This window comes from Rhyacophila brunnea, unplaced genomic scaffold (genome assembly GCF_057557595.1).
Source record: "Rhyacophila brunnea isolate RB1 unplaced genomic scaffold, BYU_Rbru_1.0 scaffold_2, whole genome shotgun sequence".
Lineage (NCBI taxonomy): Eukaryota > Metazoa > Arthropoda > Insecta > Trichoptera > Rhyacophilidae > Rhyacophila > Rhyacophila brunnea.
Window position 1 is genome coordinate 44,530,461 of NW_028232859.1, and position 19,199 is coordinate 44,549,659.

Here is a 19,199-nt window from a genome sequence, read left to right on the forward strand (position 1 = left end):
TAATAAATAGACTTATATAAATTATTATTCGCTTTTAACGGGAAATAATGAATATCGATTTAATAACGAAGATTTCAAGATTAAAATTTACAATGCCCAAGACAAGAGGCTTAATCTAGTCAAACGCCATTTATATAATTAATAATAAACGTCAATTTTGTGTATGGCAAAGCATTTAAATTTATAATTTGGTAACATTGTAAATTGTACGTATTACATGTTGCCGAGCACAGTTTACTAGAACTAAAATGTTCCAACTTTATTAGATTTAATAAGAACATTAATTTGATAATGATAAGTATCAAAAATCTGACAATAACGCTGTCATTATTATCATATATTTGATAGATATGACTTGATACTTACGAGCACCTACAAGAATTTTACATAAAATCTACGATATGATTGTATTTCTAATTTACTTATCTACCAATTTTCTTCTGACTGTATTCCGCTGGTTTTTATCACTTATTGTTTTATTTAAACATCAATTTGATATCAATGCTACACGGCCATATATTAAAATAATTACAAGATAAAAAGAACTTTTTCATATACAACGTTTTAAAATTTTCTGTTGAATCATATAAACTTGACTTGACTAGCTTAAACGATGAAAAAAATTTGTACTCGATAGAAATAATACTGAAATGTCATTTTGACATGTCATATTGATTTCTATAGTAACGCACATATATATTAATAATTTAGTTGCTAGGACCCCAGATCCCTAGCAACCAATAATGGTGTCGAAATAACTTTTCATACAAAACAGAATTAACTGAAAATGAATTCAATTCTACTTAAAGATGGCTATAAGTATTTAAAAAAATGCATTGGCATCGTGTTCTGATATATTCTAAAAGTTTCAAATGTATAGCTAGTCGGGAAGTTAGTTAAAAATTGAAAGATTTATACCGGACAAAGAAACACCGGACAAATAAGAATACGAGCTAAGAAAAACGTTGTAAAATCATAAGGTAGTTACGCCCAAAACAACTGCCGGTACAAGAAGATACGACTTGATACTTGCGAGCACCTACCAGAATTTTATAATATAAATATGATAATAAATATATTTCCCTTGTATTCCGGTGGTTTTGATTATGTACGTATTTTTAGGTGTTTTATTAAATTTAGACATGGATTTGATCTCAATACTATACAGTCAATTACATACCTGAAAATTCTCTGACACATAAAATTTTAAGCAATGGTAAAATAAAACCAATAAAGTAGTATCGTATTGTCCCAAATATAACGCGACCTATGTATTATTTTGTACAACGATTATTGAGCCTTGTCCAGATGTCCAGTCCTACGCCATCTCCCCGGAAACAATTACACAACGATTTATAACCTGTTGTTTGAAACTCAATGCATGACCACACTTGCAAACATTACTATCACATTAAATACAGTGTACAAACACGCGAGCTTGAATCTAAACGACATTCCACGGGACAACGAACGTATCGCTACAGTAAACGAAACAGTAAAATTGTTCGCCCAAACATCTCCACATTCACATATTATTTTCCATTCGCGGCTAAATATAAAAATATACGGTCTGTATAATAACGTTTTAAATGTTTTTCAAACAGTGTATTTGTTTACGGGCAGATGTGTCTGAACTAGGCGTTAACATTGCTTTATTTTGACATGAGGCCTAATGACAGTTAGTGTATTTACTATATAGTAATAGAAGACAAACAATCACAGACACCCAGACTACGAGGCTACATTATACTAGGTACCCAAAACATAGCTTGTCACTTTGCGAATACGAATATCATCGCCGCTTTTCCTCCACGGATTGTTCGAAATAACATTAAATTTATCGACGTAAAAAATAGGATACATTTGAAAGCACCTCATAGTATTTTCTTATTTATAGATGCTCTCATCGTGAACGAGAGATAGAACATTCGTTTCGGCTATTGAAATGCTACACAAATTTGACTATAGTACCTAGTATGTACCTATGTATTGTTTTTATCAAAGCTCGAATATAACCAGAGTGTTTCTTGCACAGAAAAAACAAAACCCGCGTTATATATTCGGGCAACATCATATAATATTATATTGTATGTCGGTACATCGTCGAAATAATGACTGGAAACCAGCCATGAACAATATCGACTATTAATAACACAGTTATATAGGTGTCCATAATATATAAATCTACAGTAATATCTATACTATTCAATGTTACAATTCACTAATTATTTTCCCACAGTTATTCCCAAAGAAAACATTTATGTTACGTAGATATACATAAAGAAATTTATTATCGTAATAATTATCCACATAATATTATAGAAAGAGCTTATTTTGTAATATCTGCTAACATAATATTCTTGGCACAAAACTTAACACTCGTCAGAGCTTTGACATATTATTACCTACGTAGTGATAACTCTACATACATATTATATTGTATATCGATACGCGATTCAAGATTCAAGATTGGTAGTAGCTTACCCAATAAAAATAAGACACTGAGTTATATTGTTATCCAAGATTAAAGACACTTAAATCACATAAAAACTAACTGTCACTTCCAACAAGTCACTGTTCTTCGCCACAACACTGCGAGACTCAACGAAAGTTTAATATTTCTCGAATAGAGACGTTTTTATGATGGAATTTCTGCCAACTTCCTGGGCTTCACTCCAACCCAACCTACGACGTGTTACTGGAGACATCATCGCTTGAAATACACGCCGCTCTGTTTGTGTTAGCCAGAGATAGCCGGGCATTAGCGGGTTTTCGTGCCGTGTGATGCCGTGTTGACTAGGGCAGTCGCGAAAAACGCATCAACAAATTATCATCGATTTGTGAACACAAAAATCTCTCGTCTTATAGAAATATAACTCACAACTCCAACGATAGATTAATTAATATTAATGCCATACATGCATAAAAGGGGTTTAATAAAAAAAATACATCTTTCTAAGGCAATCCGCTTTTAAACACAGTTATAAATAATACTAATTTAATTTTTAATTGATTTAAGTTTTGTATTTATTCATTTTGAGTCGTTTTTGCGACCCGGGATTCACCTTTCGGCATAGTACAAAATTTAATTAATTAGAATTAAAATTTAAAATCAATCAAGTACCTTCGGTCGATAGTATTAATTTAAAAAATGTAATTTATTCAGAAAAATCAATCGCGTCTAGTATTATAATAGTGAATTCATTCATTTATACGACAATGGCTCAACACATATTATGCGATGATTTTTATTTACTATTTGAGGCTATATAAAATCATCCCGTTTGCTTTAATTTGACAAGGGTAGTGGACAATCATGTACCATGTTAACTTAACACTAATTTTATAAAGAAGCTTTTGCTTATTTTATTATTTAAGGGATGAAAAAAAATCTTCAATAACAAACGAGAATTGATTAAAAAATATGAGGTGCATTAAGAAGTGTCATGCGGGTAGTAATAACCAAATTGGTTATGATAAGCCTGACACAATATGGAACGTAATATCTCAAAAAAAAAAACATAAAGATATGAGTTGTGTAGACCCTAGTCGTTTCCATCTTCATGTATGAAAAATACTGGACGAATTTAAAATGTGGTATTGAGGACATCATTGAACGAAAGCCACGATAGTGCAGAGACTATTCATTGATTTTTTCGGAATTCTTTCGTTCGCTAAAGTACTTGCTTTTCCCTTCACCACCCGCCATGTCTTCACACCCGTTATGCAGGCGTATTCCGTGGCGTAACGAATGTTATGCGCTCTTCAAATATTCTTCAAATATGCAACTTCCCAAGACCTTGGTTGGCGTGCACCAGTGTGCAAATGTACAGAAAGCATGTCGTCGAAATGTTTATTGTGTTGACCAGTGTACTAAGTAAAATAAGTAGTAGGCCACAACCAATCAGGTGAAGTGACCAGATGAATAAATTCACTGGAAAACCTTTAACGTCCGCCACAAGGCCAGCATATGACAGAGAAATATGATCTGAAATCCAGCAGTATTCCAAAACGTTACGATACTCGGACATGAGGGTGACGACAAAAAGAGATACATATTATATACAAGCAACTCCGTATCCTACACGTAAATTTCGTAGTTTACAAGTCTTGAATTTATTTACAGAACGTTTAAAAGGCATACAGATAAATAATAATGTCATCCGGCTTTTGCGCCTTCCAGTCAGGGTGTGTGCACGTGTCACGTGACTGCGCGCCATTGAAAAGCAAGGGATTAACATCGACCGACGAATTTCCATTCAAAGAAAATATCCGAGAAGTTTTCCCATTCCGGGATAAGTTTAATCAAGCAATACAACTTTAACTGACTACGGACTAAAGTTCACTAAAGCGATGACATTTCGCATTCAGCTTATTACCGGAATACAAGTCAAGCAAATTTAATAATAGTCCAGAAACCGGCCTTTTATTGTATTCAACGAATAATTCACAAGATTTGGGAATATAACATTCTTTTTTTGAATATACATCAAAAAAATTAAATCTTACAAATATGTGGTTTTCAAAGTTTTGTGTATCACGGCGTCCTTGATATAGAAAGATTTTTTCACGAACCACTATATATTTATTACTAAATACAAATCACTGTTGTCAGTAGATAGCCGCATATACCTAGTTATAGAACTTATGAAGTGGTGGCCATGCACATATCTATCATCATTTACACTATAACCCTTTGCGGATCTAAACCTTTTTCAGTAACTTTCCCCATCCCAGACGATAAAGTACCACCGTTTTTCAATTGCTTTGACTGGGTATCTACCTACGGGCGGCAGGTTATATGAAAGTATGGTGAAGCAGGCAAGTATGGTAAAAAAGTATGGCGAGGCAGGCTGGTAATCAATTTGCGGCAAAATTTCCACGTTGACATTATATTATATGGGTACGTTATAATGACCAAAGTAAATTCTCCGTGATGCCCTGCATTTTTTGTCGGGTATTGTTGGCCTGCTTCATTCAGTTGTATGAGAAAGCCAATTCTTTGTCCCTCTTTTTATTTAATACCTCTATGGTATCTACCGTTCAGAGGTCCTTTCATACCCAGCTTCTCCGCGATTCAAACTAGATACGTGACTGATCCCGCGACCTTTGCATTTTTATACGCCAAGTGATATTATTGTTCTCATAAAATGACTATAGATCATTCTTATACCTTGACCACCAAATACAATTTTTTTTAACAACCCTAGAGATTCTTTTTCCATTTTCTCTCACTTTGTTTCCTCAAATTAAAGCAATACTGATAAATTTAAGGAAGAAAAAAATATTGTGTCTATTCATAGTGTTCAAAACAGTAATTAATTGAACATGTACCGTTTAAAAAAAAAGATTTTTTTTCGGTTAGGTACATGTTCAAACACGCGCTAACATGATCTTACTCCCTACTTCAGTTATAGTTTGTCAATGTATGGCTACGGCCGTATGTTGTAGCTTAACCACTGGGAAATGCCAATAGAAATGGCGTATTTCAAAAAAAATACTACCTTATTCTTAGTTCAAAAATTATTATAAAACAATCATTATTCGTAGGATGTTTATCACACTTGAATGGTAAAAGACATAACTTATAATCAGTATCTTTAGAATTATCTTCAAATGTGTTTATCTTTCCCATTTTTTGAATAATAAAATGCCTAATTCTTGTCAAATTTGGGATCACAGAGATTATCAATATAATTTTTTATTGTAAATATTTCACTATAATAATGTCAACATAAATTTTACTAATAGTTTTATAAATGCGTTTAAAATTTAATAAACCTAAAAAATCTTAACACCACTGCACATGGATGTACTGAAATATGACTATTTTCTAAAACATTAGATCGAGGGGTTTAAAAGAATACTACTGTATGTAATAAAAATACACTATGCAGTCATCAAATGTTTAAAATAACTATAAAGGATAATAAGGCTTCAAAATTATATAAATATATTATCTACAACGTTTAAGGAATGTCCAGGATCATGCTTTGAAAATACCATAAAAGCTCCATTTTGACCTACGCGGAGCACGTGGGCCGTTAAGAAAGAAGACGAAGAAATAGCACCGAAGTATAAGATAAGATGTATACATATACGACTACGTTCTAATGAAAGACGCACCTATATATTTTATACCACACCACATACTACCTGAATAACATTCAAAGACAAAATAAAATATCAAACCAGTCAATTATTCAGACATATTTTCCGCTCGGCGGATTTTCAGAAACCTTTTAGCGAAAGCTCCTTTCAAATTTGCGATCTCCGTTTCCGTTGCGCGTTGACGCGATCCGCAGTTATTAGCAAAAGCTGCAGGTGCCTCGCCGCAATAATTAGTGGAGCTTTTTCTTTACCAGCAGCTTTTACTCGCAAGAGCTTATTACAAAGGTGAGCAACGTATTAAAGTACATGCTCAAGACTCCTTGCTACCCAGACCAACCTATTTCAAAGAAACACTTCATACCTGGAAAAGGGTTCGTTTTCTTAGAATATTATTATAAGGATTACGATGTTATTACGACATTTTCGTCGCTCACTGGAAGGGTGTACCTGCCATAAAGTAAGGTATGATTAATTATATTCACAGTGCCTAAGAACCCCCATATAACGATGTTGACTTCATAAACTCATACATATTATACGAATGGAATTTATTCTAACTATAATTTTCTAAGCTGTCAAATCAATGAATACCTACTGGTAATAATAGATGCATATATAGGTAATAAGACGCTTTACGTGGCTGGGACACGTATTCCGGATGCCGCCAAAGAGTGCGGCACTTCGTACCCTTGTGGCACAGCCTCAAGGGTTCCGTCGCTGTGGCCGGCCCTCCCTCACCCTGCAGCGGTGTTACAAAAGCGACATACGTGCTGCAGGTCTGACATGGCGGGAGGCGCAGGAGTTGGCGATTGACCGAGGGAAGTGGCACCAACTTGTGCTTGCCCTATGCCCCAATGTTGGGACGTGACAGGGTGAAAGAAGAAGAAGAAGAATAATATATAAGAAAAATAAATAGGTACGGTAACGTAGCAAAAAAAGAATGCAAAAATTAGCTGCATTTACTTGTTATTACATTTTTCCGTTGAAGGATATCGGACACAGACGAATTTTTGTGATTATTTATCTAAATACTCTAAATGTTGATAGTTTAGTTGTTTAGTATATTTGGCTGTTTGTATAAGACATTGTATAAGAATGTCAATGTTTTGGTTCTGGTAAAAGACGAACGTGTTCGTATTAGAAATGGCCAATATATGTAGGTAGAAGTTATTAAAAAAATGCCACATATTCATAATAAATTTAAGATTTATTTTGTTATCAGTACCTACGTCAAATAATTTACGGAAGTGACTGATGTATTAATTTTTTTTTTTGTGATTTTACCGAGGCTTTGACTGCGACTCGCTGTCATATCGCCTCTTGTCTTCTAGAAGGGGATCCGTCGATCAGGTCCTCACTCCTATTCTGTTAAATAACTGTACAATTTTGCCTAGCTCTTCCATCTTACCAACCGCCAACACCTTTCAATTCGTCGACATTCTCATAGATATCCGCAATTAGCAGCTGTACTCTGTGAAGTTCATATTCAGGGCGTTGTAGTGCTATATGTACAATGTCCTCTAAAACATGACATTCATCGCAGAGCTGCGATTCGCTTCTTCCCATCAGGACATCAAATCTCTTGCCCATTGTGTGCCCTGTTCTTAGACTCAGTATTAACTTAAGCTCATTCCTCGTCAAAGGAGACTCTACAGACCAGGGCACCTCTCGTGGTGATTGTAGAATAGACTTACTCCATTTCCCCTTTTCTAATGATGCCCTAGATGTAGTAAATTGCAATTTGTGTTTAAAAACTTCCGATTTTTTACAGTGTGAAGTTTGCTACACGCGAATCTGCAATGCGAAATAACTTGAAACTAACGTAATAATCATTCTTAGTAACATTTTTTATATCTTTACTTCCATATGTCAGCGCTTCGTCTATTGGTCGACGTTTTTGATGGAGGCAGTTACTTACCCATTAAGTACCTTTTTTTTTACGAAAAGCAGTGCCCAGCACTTATTCGAGTTGTGTTCTCATTCTATAAGCAATACACCCACCCTGCTTCAAGAAATATACATTTGAATAAACGCGTGGCATTAATAAATAAGAGCTTGATAAAAAAAAAACTGTGATACATTTCCCAATTTATTATGATTGCAACACTCGAATACAAAAACGAAACTATATTACGCTAAATGACAAAGTATTACCGCATCTTGTTTCTTTGGCGTGTGTCCAAGCCAGACATAATAATAATACAGATGTCCAAAAGAATTATAAAACAAGGGAAAAGTACTCAAGAAGTCAGAAGCGGGGCAGTATTAGACAACACCGCTTCGAAATGAACAACTGCGATCGGAATTGCCAACTACCATACGTGGATGATAAATACCTACACATATCGAAGACAAGAGAAGTGCCGCGACGATATCAAACAATACATCAATCAGAAATATAAACTTTACTGTCCTATATATTATATCAACAAATATTTCACTAGATTTATATATGTAACTTACATTCTTTAATTGAACATACATAATTTGAAAATACGTCAAAGACAGAACGAAGCGCTTCAGAGATCTAAAAACAACTATGTAGTTAATTTCATCGCAACAGGACGTACATAGGTTATAGAGCACATTGTCGAAGAGCTAGTGAACGCGGGTTCGAGTCCCATTGGGCGTCGTAGTTTCTTTCAAAAAGATTTTTTCTAGTATGTAGTTATATATTTCTCTGATGCGTTTTTAAATTATGTATACACGAGAGAAAACATTTTGTAACTATGTAGGATAGAGCGAGACATGTGAAAGAAAAATATATATTTTAATCGGGTCTTGAAAGAAAATAAATTACATATAATATGATACTTTCATAAAAACTAAGGCACATACAAGAATGTTGACAGGTGGCGCTGTAACCTGGTATTTTTTTCCTAGTGTTACAGTAATAACACCCTGAAATTCTGCTCAAAGAATTTTAGAAAAATAATATTGTAATGATGTTTCACAGTGAATGGAACAGAGCCGTAACCAGTGTTGCCAACCGTACTATAATTATAGTACAATACTATAATTTTGATTCTGCAAAAAATGTAAAATACTATAATTTTACGCTAAATATGCCAAAATACTATAATTTTAAAGGATTTAAGCCGAAAAATGTTCCTATACTATATTTTTTACAGAAATACTATATTTTTTACACTTTTGTACTATAATCAGCATAGAAAAAGATGGCAACACTGGCCGTAACCCTCTTTTTCGGTCATCATTCATATCAGTTATTCTAAAAAAAATAGCAATAATTATGTTAACATTCGGACAAAATGTTTTGCGAAAGTTTTTTAAGGTATGCATGCATCTGTTCGGCCTGATAATGATAATAACTTTTTACAACAACAAAGACGTCTTACCTTTAAGACTCGAAAGAAAATAATATATAATATGAATAGATAATAACCGGATAATAATATAGGTTATATAAAGAGCCGGAACCGAATCCTGGAACCGGGGTTCCGATAGTTGACATGATGGAACCTTAAAAAATTGGGAGTTCTTTTAATAATAAATTTGTTTTACTGCTTAACTTTAATGTATTGTAGGCAAGGTATGCTTACAAATGCTGGTTATTATTATTGGTGGATACTTGTATACAGAAAACATGTCATGATTAGAACTATAGATAAAAGCAGTATATTATTACCTATTTATTTAAAGTACGTCATAAAAGGTGAAATATATTAGATGTTGTACGGATTTTTCTTTGTATGGGAATAATACGAAACAACGATGTAAAAACAACGCGATGTAAAGAATTTTCGTGAGATTTTTTTTTATAAATAAAGATTTCAGACAACGGAAAAGGAACAGAGAAACAAAAAATAATAAAAAAAAAAAAGAAAATATTCACGGGACGCCGAGTAATCGAAGAAAAATATTAAATAAAAAGCCTATTTTTTTATGTGAGATAAGAACGTTTTTGGAAAGATGAGCTTTGATATTTCATTTAAGAACTTTAAAGTATTACGATATAAAAATGATTCGTGTCTTACGTATATGTATGTACCATTGATATACTCACAGAACAGACTGAGTTCCCTGGATATACTACTAGATGAGGAGTTCCCATACAAGTGTCATTTTAAAAATGTACCACAAAATAAGATATTACGAATTAATATCGTCTTATAATATTTCCTTGTAGGTATAATGCGTTAAGACCGTTAACATGGATTCCCGAATTTCACCCGTATTGCCCTGGCTGTAAAATTAAATTTGCGTTCTTGGAACAATGACCCTAAGGGTGCTGCAACCCAAAGCTTGCAAGCTACCAAAAATTCATGTCTGAGCGGACAGAGCAAGTCGTCATGCGCTGACTATTAGTTAGAGTAAGATGCAAGCTAGATCGGGCTTACTCATAATTATTGCCAGGTCGTTTTTGAGACAAATATTAAGTGAGCTTGTATCGAGTTAAGTCCGCTGATATTAAAACAGTAAGTTTTAACACTGGCCGAGTCGCTGAAAATCGGGCGTCATTTTAAGAAGCATATGATTCATCCAGTAGTATATCAATGATATGTACACACTACGAGGTGTAGGTATCATAGGCAAATACTAAGCGACAAAAGAACGTTTAATTCAATAAATCATATTTTGAAAATAACATGACGCAAATGCCCATCGTCGGTGTGCTCACAGATTCGAGCCCTTTCTACGACATATTTCATGACTGTACCCTGAGTTTCTTGTGGTGGAGCAGGTATTTCGTCGTCTCGAATGTCTTGCTTAGTAGCTTGAATTATGGAAAAAATTGGGTGCTAAATTTTGGAACATCGATATAAAATAATATCTTTTTCATAATCATTATTATCATTATCGTCTACATTCCAATATAATCATCATCCAATTCGAAATAGGTACCTATTTCATACGTATCGTGCCAGACCAGACGGTTTCGCATAAAGAATTTTCAGGCCCGCGCATCTATTCTATACACAAGGCTGCTATCAGCGGCTATCGAGGGTAGTTTATCATATTATTTATGTATTGAGGTACTTATTATAATTGCTACAATAAGTTAGTCGTCAAAACTGTCTATATCGCTATAAAAGTTAAAACAGCCGAGAGAGGTGCTGTTAAAACATAGCCCATGAAACATGATAGTTCAGACGGTTAACTTATTGAAACAATTAACAGCATCAATACATAAATATGATAAACTACCGTCGAGAGCCGCCGAAAGCAGCCTTGTGTATAGAATAAATGTCCAGGTGCATTTAGACATGAACAGCACAACTTACTTCGTTCGTTTCACTACAGTCCATATTCATTTACATTTTCATAGTTCACAGTTCATCTCCATTTTAGTCACAGACCAAAACATTCAACCAGCAGAATGACATTTAATATTTTTTTATACTTGCGAGAATACAAAAAACTATTAAGTATATAGTTTACCTAATTCTACATACAGCAGTATTATTTATATTTATATCAATAATTATAATATTTCTATACTTATACTATTATATTACAGAAAATAGTTTTCATCTTTTATTTAACAATATAGAGGGCTACGGTATATACAAGTATCTCTTTTAAAAGATCATAGGTATTATATCAAAAATTTTTCTTTCACTTCATAATAAAAAAATACCATTATTGTAAGAAAAAGTTACAAGTTACCTACTTTTATTCATTGAATATAGAAAACTATGAATGTATACGAAATCCGTTTGGTACAATTAATATGTACCTAACCTAACCTAACCTAACCTAACCTACATCGATTTGTAAATTCTAGCTCTTTTGAGATGTAATACATTTTTTTTACCTATCAGATCGTAGTTTAAAATAAAATTCTTTGAAATAACGAAGAATTTTGGATTTTTGTAGGTACTAAACGAATTTCCAGATTTTTCTACAAGGGCATCAATATTATTTACAGTTTTCAACATTTTTATAATCATATTTGTGCAAAGTCGGTTTCTGAACATTAACCCATATAAAAAACTAAAATATAAACGAATAAATTCTTATTTATTCGTCAACATTATTTCTCCTTATATATTAAACGTGGTATTGCTGAAATCTATAAAATTCGACAAACTCAGGAATACTTAAAAATGTATGTACAGATAGATATTTTTCTTATAACCAAGTGTTATGTAACTTCGAAAATGTCAAAAACCACTGCTTTAAGGTATGAATAGGTATATCTGTAGTGTTAAATTTTTATATTTAATACTTATGAGTAGCTGCAGACTGCATCGCTCAGTGATCTATCTAAAGTCTCCCGGATACTTTACCTTAGGTCGTTAGTGACAAGACAGAACAACTAGAGAAAAAAGGGGGAAAAACGTGAAAGAAAACAAGCGACTGGAAAACAAAAACCGGTTGTATCCTTGTATCCATCCCATGAAAGGAAGACGGCAAAATTCAAGATAATTTAAAACTATATCAAGTAGTTGCGAACACAAAGAGGCACTCTTTATATAAGAATGTGATATATGTAGGAATACTTATGGGAATATCAGAGCTTTAAAGGAAGTTACGTGATTTGAAAGCTTTCAGTGTTACTGATGTAGGTACTTGTTAATGTATGAAAAAATTCAAAGACATTGTATTGTATAGTTCTGACATGAAAAAAAAAATCAACACGACAAAAAACTTCCGTCAATTTAATCTACATTGTTTGCACAAAGAAATGGCTTTTCGAACGACAACAAAAAATAAGGGAAAAAACTGTGTGGTAAGCTTACTATTTTCATGTTATTATATTATTTTCTATATAATAGATTTTTCCTTGTATTAGTCCGTAGAGTATACACATTTTCTCAAAATAAACAAATGACTCATTGAAAAGTGTTTCGTGTGGTAAAATTTTAACACTCGCAATACAAAATGTTGCATCATTGTAGGTACATTGTATTTGAAGGCTCGTTAAAACAAACCGTGACATTTATTTATATTGCGAACGTTGTGAGTGGAAAAAAGCAACTTGCGATGATACGAGGAAATAGAGACACTGACAGATGTGAATGAAATGGAGTTTGTGAATTATGCAATTTTAAGCTCGGCGGAGCTTTTAACACGGTTACATTTGTCTGGTAAAAAGAAGTCAACCAAATAATACACATTGTTTAAAAGATCAGACAATACTGCATATGTATTTACAAAATGACTAACGTTATATGGGACAAATGATATTAATTATTGTATACGAAGTTAAAACGGTTTGGGTTTTTCAATTGCATGGCGGCGGCATACCTATATAATTGTTGTAAATTATTTCAGGTATGTACTCTACGATTAATCTCACTTTAACTATTTACAATGCATATATAATCAAATTACACAGATTGACAAATTTTGCTATTAATTTTTTAATTTATTTGAGCGTTCTCATACAACAAACTTGTATTCTCGAATAACGACTAGCATTATTTTTTAACACAGACCAAGTGCACTATAAACCTATATGTAAATGCAACAATGATTGGGCATGCCCTGGCCTTTCACTTGGGGGTTTGTTATATTATATTATTATATTACATTATATAGAGAAACAATAATAATAAAATGTGTAAAATTAAACGATAAAAACCATAAACTAATAATTATAAAACTATTTATATACTAGGTATCTGACACGAACAAAAACGCCGACCTTCAGTTAGTGTTTGTGGCAGAGTATAGTTTAACGACGTAACTATAAAAATCTAGCCTAATAGTCAATTCTACTTCTCAATAGCCGTGCGACAACCTCACGACAAAGTATAAACAGGATATATAAGTCCCATGGTCCTAAACTATGGAAGGAGCAGAAATGGAATGGTCAAAAAGACCATGAACAGGTAACCAGTAGCGTAATCGTTTAGTAATAGACAGTAAATGTATGTTGTTAACCTTTTCTTTTGTAAATGTAATAAAAATTTTACGTAAAAATTTCGCTTCAGAAAATCGAGACTGATCGAGTGTAATTGTAACACTGTGATCACAGACCTCGAAATGTCACGTCGTGAATTTTAACGCGATCTATTTTGAATATAAATTTCCGGGTAATCTCCATTAAACTAAGAAAATAAGTTATGGGAGAGATTGTTTACGTAAAATTTGACAAGTACATGCTTGAATAATTTTTATATGTGTAATGGAAATGTATGAAAATCGAAAAAGAAAATTTAACATTTATAAATTTATGTACTGTAAAATTATGAGTAAAGAATTTTAACACTTATTTTATTGAAACAAGATAGAAGCAAACTATCATTATAAAAATATTATAAACGCGTGCCTATGTTTATAGACGCGTAATTATTAATTATAGACTTTAGTCATGCTATAACTCGCTAACTATAATAGATATTTTAAAAGTAACTATTAGAAAAACTTAGAGATTATGGTATAGATGGGTTTCTACCCATAAACAATAATAAATCTTAATCGCGTCCTAGGTAAATAAAAGAATCCAATATCGCAACTAAAAACACGAATTAACGCGCAACCTTGAACTTTTAAGAAAATCCATTCCGACCGATCAGCTGTTTCACGTCGCGAGACAAAAATAGATTAAAGATTGCATTTAAATTACTTTGAAAAAGCTACTATGAAAGTTAATTATCGAATGAGGAAGTCTCAGAGGAACCCAAACAGTTTTATTAAAACTTAGTAAAATTCTATTGGCCTAAAATGGCCAAGAGTGGTGGAAAGGACCAGGACGTGGGTGTCACCCTTTCGTTCTGACGTTTTAAATTTAAAGACTGCCATCCCCTTATCTAGTACACGAATACCTATTCCGATACCTCGTTGGAAAGCTAAAAACTTTCCCCTTCGTTTGAACACGAAAAATTATATAAAATCAACTATTTTGATTACGTCATCGTAACTGCGCAATTAAGAAACATGTTCTAGTGGGTGTTAAAAACACCCCAATTGCAACCTAATTTTGCGAAAATAAAGTAGAGTAAATTCAACCCGACTAAAGTGGAAGTTATCTCTATTAAAAAGTTGTCAGGAACGGGAGATATACGTAAATTTATCTCATGAGAGAAAGAGATATATCTCCTTTCCTTTACGGACTGTTTCCTATTAAACCTCTATCCAGAGAGTATAAAAGGTGACACTTTTTTTCCGTATATTCATTAGTTTTCTACACTCTTCACCAGCGATCTCCAGCAAAGCAGCAGTCCTCACTGCAAGCTTGCGAGACATGGTTCTCAGTAACATTCGCGATATATACGTTAAGTAAGTCCCCTTCGGCGGGCGAAAACGTAGCGCGAATACCACGTATCTGTCGGTAGTGACGTAAGCCGCTAAACGTAGCGCGAATACCACGTATCTGTCGGTAGTGACGTGTATCGCGGAGCAATTTTATTTTTCATTACGCATCGTACGAGGTGACGTAATCGGGATAAATTACGCGATCGAATTTGTTTGATAAGAACAAATTAACAAATTCAATTTGTAATAATAAATTTTAGAAATTATTTCGAGATTATAAAATAAATTTTTGAAACTTTATTAAGTAAACAATAATTATAAAAATAAATTTTAGTAAATAAATTTGTCAATATAAATAAACAATTGTGAACAAGTTTGTAAACATAAACAAACCTTTTGTAAACAAGTTTGTAAACACAAATAAATATTTGTAAACATGCTGTAAACATAAATAAACTTTATAAACAACAATAAAATAAATTCTATTCTTTTTATAAACCCAATACTATGTGCTTAAAGAATAAATTATAATTTTTCTTACGAGAAAATATTTCGTGAAATAAAAATATTCCTCGAACATCTGCGTATACATTCTCCGAGTTAGGTGTGGCTTTTTGGAAACTTGTGAAAGATTTCACAGGGATCCTATAGCAAACAAATAAATAGTTTACAGACACTTTAATGGGATTTAATTGCGAGAACAATGACAGATAACTTTATTGTGAAACCGTGAACTAGGACCTGAATAAATTCGGTACCACACCAACTGAGAGTTTTATTTGGGAATCAAAAGTTGTATTACTACAAGGGAGGTACACACCTCCTCAGTTCATCCTCTGCATCCTTAGTGACAGCCCGGCCACATTTAAGAGCTAGCCGCGAGCCGGGTCATGTCATATCCCTAAGTATATAAAATATCTCCTCCAATTCCCTGGATAATATAAAAAAATATTTGTATCTACAGAAGCGTTCCAAATGATGTATGAACGAATGCTAAATTCACAAATCCAGGTAATTAATTAATTATCCGTTGAATAAAAAAGTAGTTGATAAGATAATTATTTATTTAAATGAGTTCGATATGTCTATTTTAATATCTAGGTACGGTTGTACCGTAGAGACGTTGCATATCTCATATTTATAATATATTTGCATATCTCAGCCATTTTTGGCAACATAGTACCTACTTGCGTGTATAAATCTTAAAAATATATAATATCTATATTTTGTTTTTCCGTTACACAATATAGGTAATATTATTTAATCTGTATGTAGAGGAAAATTTTAAAAGTACGTGCCTACTAAGCCGGATTAGTTTTCACAGAAACGATTTGATTTGTATGTATAATATAATAATATATAAAATTATATGCGTAATAATAATAGTATAAGCAACCCTACTGCCATAACGTAGACATGTGCCTATTACAGAATAGTTACCTAGTAAGGTAAAAGATGTATCATATTTCTAAGTAAGCATTTTGTATGTGTATCAATTTAAGGAAGTACGTTGTCGAAAAAAAGAACATTTTCATATCTGTCAAAATAATAATATTATGTCGAAGGCTTTATGTAGGTAGAAACATTCAGAGGAAAAACATGTATATTCAATATTGCACGATGTAGATATGTAGGTACCTACTCTTGTAATACAATAATGATGTTTAATGTAACTGAGGACCCTTGGTTACATGTAAATTGTACGTATTACATTTCTCGGTATCAGTTCACTTTGAGCTGTCTTACTGGAAAGAGATGGCCGTATAGCATTGAGATCAGAAGATTACGAGTTGTTCGTGGAGTAATGTTATTAGATACAATAAAAACATTAACTTTATATTGATTGCTATCAAATATCTGTCAATAACGCTGTCATTGTTATCAGATATTTGATAGGTACGATTTGATACTTATGAGCACCGACTTGCTAACTTACCATTGAATCGTTCAGATTTTTTTAATAAATTAGGTATACGATATAATTGTATTTCTATTTTACTTACCTATTTATTTTCTTCTGTCTTTCTCTTGTACACCGGTGGTTTTTATTGCATATTTTTAAGAGTTTTATCTATACAATATGGCCATATATTTCCGATACTGTGATATATGGTCAACTGCATACGTGCAAATTTTCAGACACGCAAACCTTTTAAGATATCGAGGTGAAATTCTATTAAATTGGTACCAACAGTGTACTATGTAAGCTGTACAAGTTTCAACATCCATTATATTCAACATTTTTTTTAAATTATAACGGAACAATGTAATTAATGAAAACGCTGATCGAAGGGCAAATAATTCGAAATGTGCGAACACCTACTTTTATTTTAATATTAGTTAGCGATTCGTAAAACTATGAAATTTCGCGCGTTACTATGTATTTACTTCAGTACCTAGCCAATTTTCGCAAGTGGTTCAAGTATGCTGGTCGATTTTACGCGCGCTTACGCGAGATCGTAACGAACTGGAATAACAAAACTGAGGCGATAAATATAGAAATCATAATAATACATTTCCCGCCCGAAATCTCGGAAGCGAAGTGAGATATCGAAACGTACCGCGCCTCTGCCCAGGGTTGGATTATCACGGGAGAAACGCGCGAGGAATATTAATTACGGCAAATCAAAAAGTGCCATTCGACAGAGGAAAGTTACAATCAGAAGCTTTCCACAAAATGAGCAGTAAATTCGTCATTTTACTGTACAAATAATTTTGTTTGCGATAGGTATCTATGTAGGTAAGTATATTAATTCATTATTCACTAATAATCATGTCAGCATAATAAAATTACGAAAGAGAATTTACGAGCTGACGATTGGTGGAATTCAAGTGCACAATTAACTAACTAAGTGAAAGATAAATATGCAATTATAAATTCTACGCAATAGTTATCAATGTTATCAATGTTATCAATAAACGAAGGGCTCGGCTAGCCTACCGAGGGCGGGAAAGCCGCTCGTTCGGGGCCTATCATCATTCTGTAAATGGGGTATAGTTCTTAAATGATACATTATTCTATGGTAATCAAATTATGATTGTATATTGTAATATATATTATATAATAGCGTTTGAAGGGGGACAAGTCAGATTCATAAATCGAATCAGATATACGTTGTTGTGAAAATTTTATTAATGCAACAAAAGAAACCAGTGTTTCGGGAATAAAAGATTTATAACTTTGTATTTATTAGTATTATATTTATAACATTTAGGCACAAGATTGAATCCATTTTCACGCATAAAAATGGGTATGTGATAATAGTTAAACATAAAATGTATTTGTACGTATTAAATTTCGCCAAAATAGTTCATCGTGAGCTGTCGTCCCAAAAGGAAAAATGACGCGTTGCTCAATGCTATTCGGCCATCTCTTTCCGGCACGAAAGCTCACAGTGAACCGTGATACGTCGAAATGTAATACGTACAATTTATATTTAAACATTTAAGAAAATAGCAAATTCCTACTTAATCGAAATTGTTTCTATTTTATTGTTTTTAGTACCATTTCCACAATTATGTATTATCACCGCACGCCCGGTTTCGTCTTCACGACATCTTCCATTGAATTATATAGATATATAATAATAAAAAAAAACCAGCTGTTACTATTAAAAACATCTTTAATGTGCGCCCAAAGTACAACGAATGGAAAAATAGTTGCTGGCAATCTCATTTATCAACCTGACTCAACCACATCGTGGAGTTATAATATCCGCCTTCTTATCTATTGGCATGTTGTGTAGTCTTTCTACGTTATGCTCAACATGCATCTTTACATGCCACATTACGCTAATAATATAAAAAATTAATTTAAATAATATAAATATATTTAATAAATTAAAAAGATTCTAACGGATTAAAATTTAAATTCCATTTTGAGTATGGAATAGTACAAAACTTAAATCCATTAGAATTTA

The 19,199-nt window shown here is 32.9% G+C and overlaps 1 protein-coding gene across 2 annotated transcripts in view; it reads right to left on the reverse strand.

Moving 5' to 3' along the window:
• capt (adenylyl cyclase-associated protein 1) overlaps positions 1-19,199 on the reverse strand; it is a 286,526-nt gene that overhangs the window by 25,701 nt on the left and 241,626 nt on the right. Inside the window, exon 1 of one of the 2 annotated variants that reach the window (XM_085947687.1) lies at positions 2,485-2,721. The exons of the other annotated variant lie outside the window; for it this stretch is intronic. The gene's annotated coding sequence lies outside the window, so the exon portion shown is untranslated. Of the gene's footprint in view, positions 1-2,484; positions 2,722-19,199 lie in introns of those variants that run through there. 2 annotated transcript variants of the gene reach the window in all.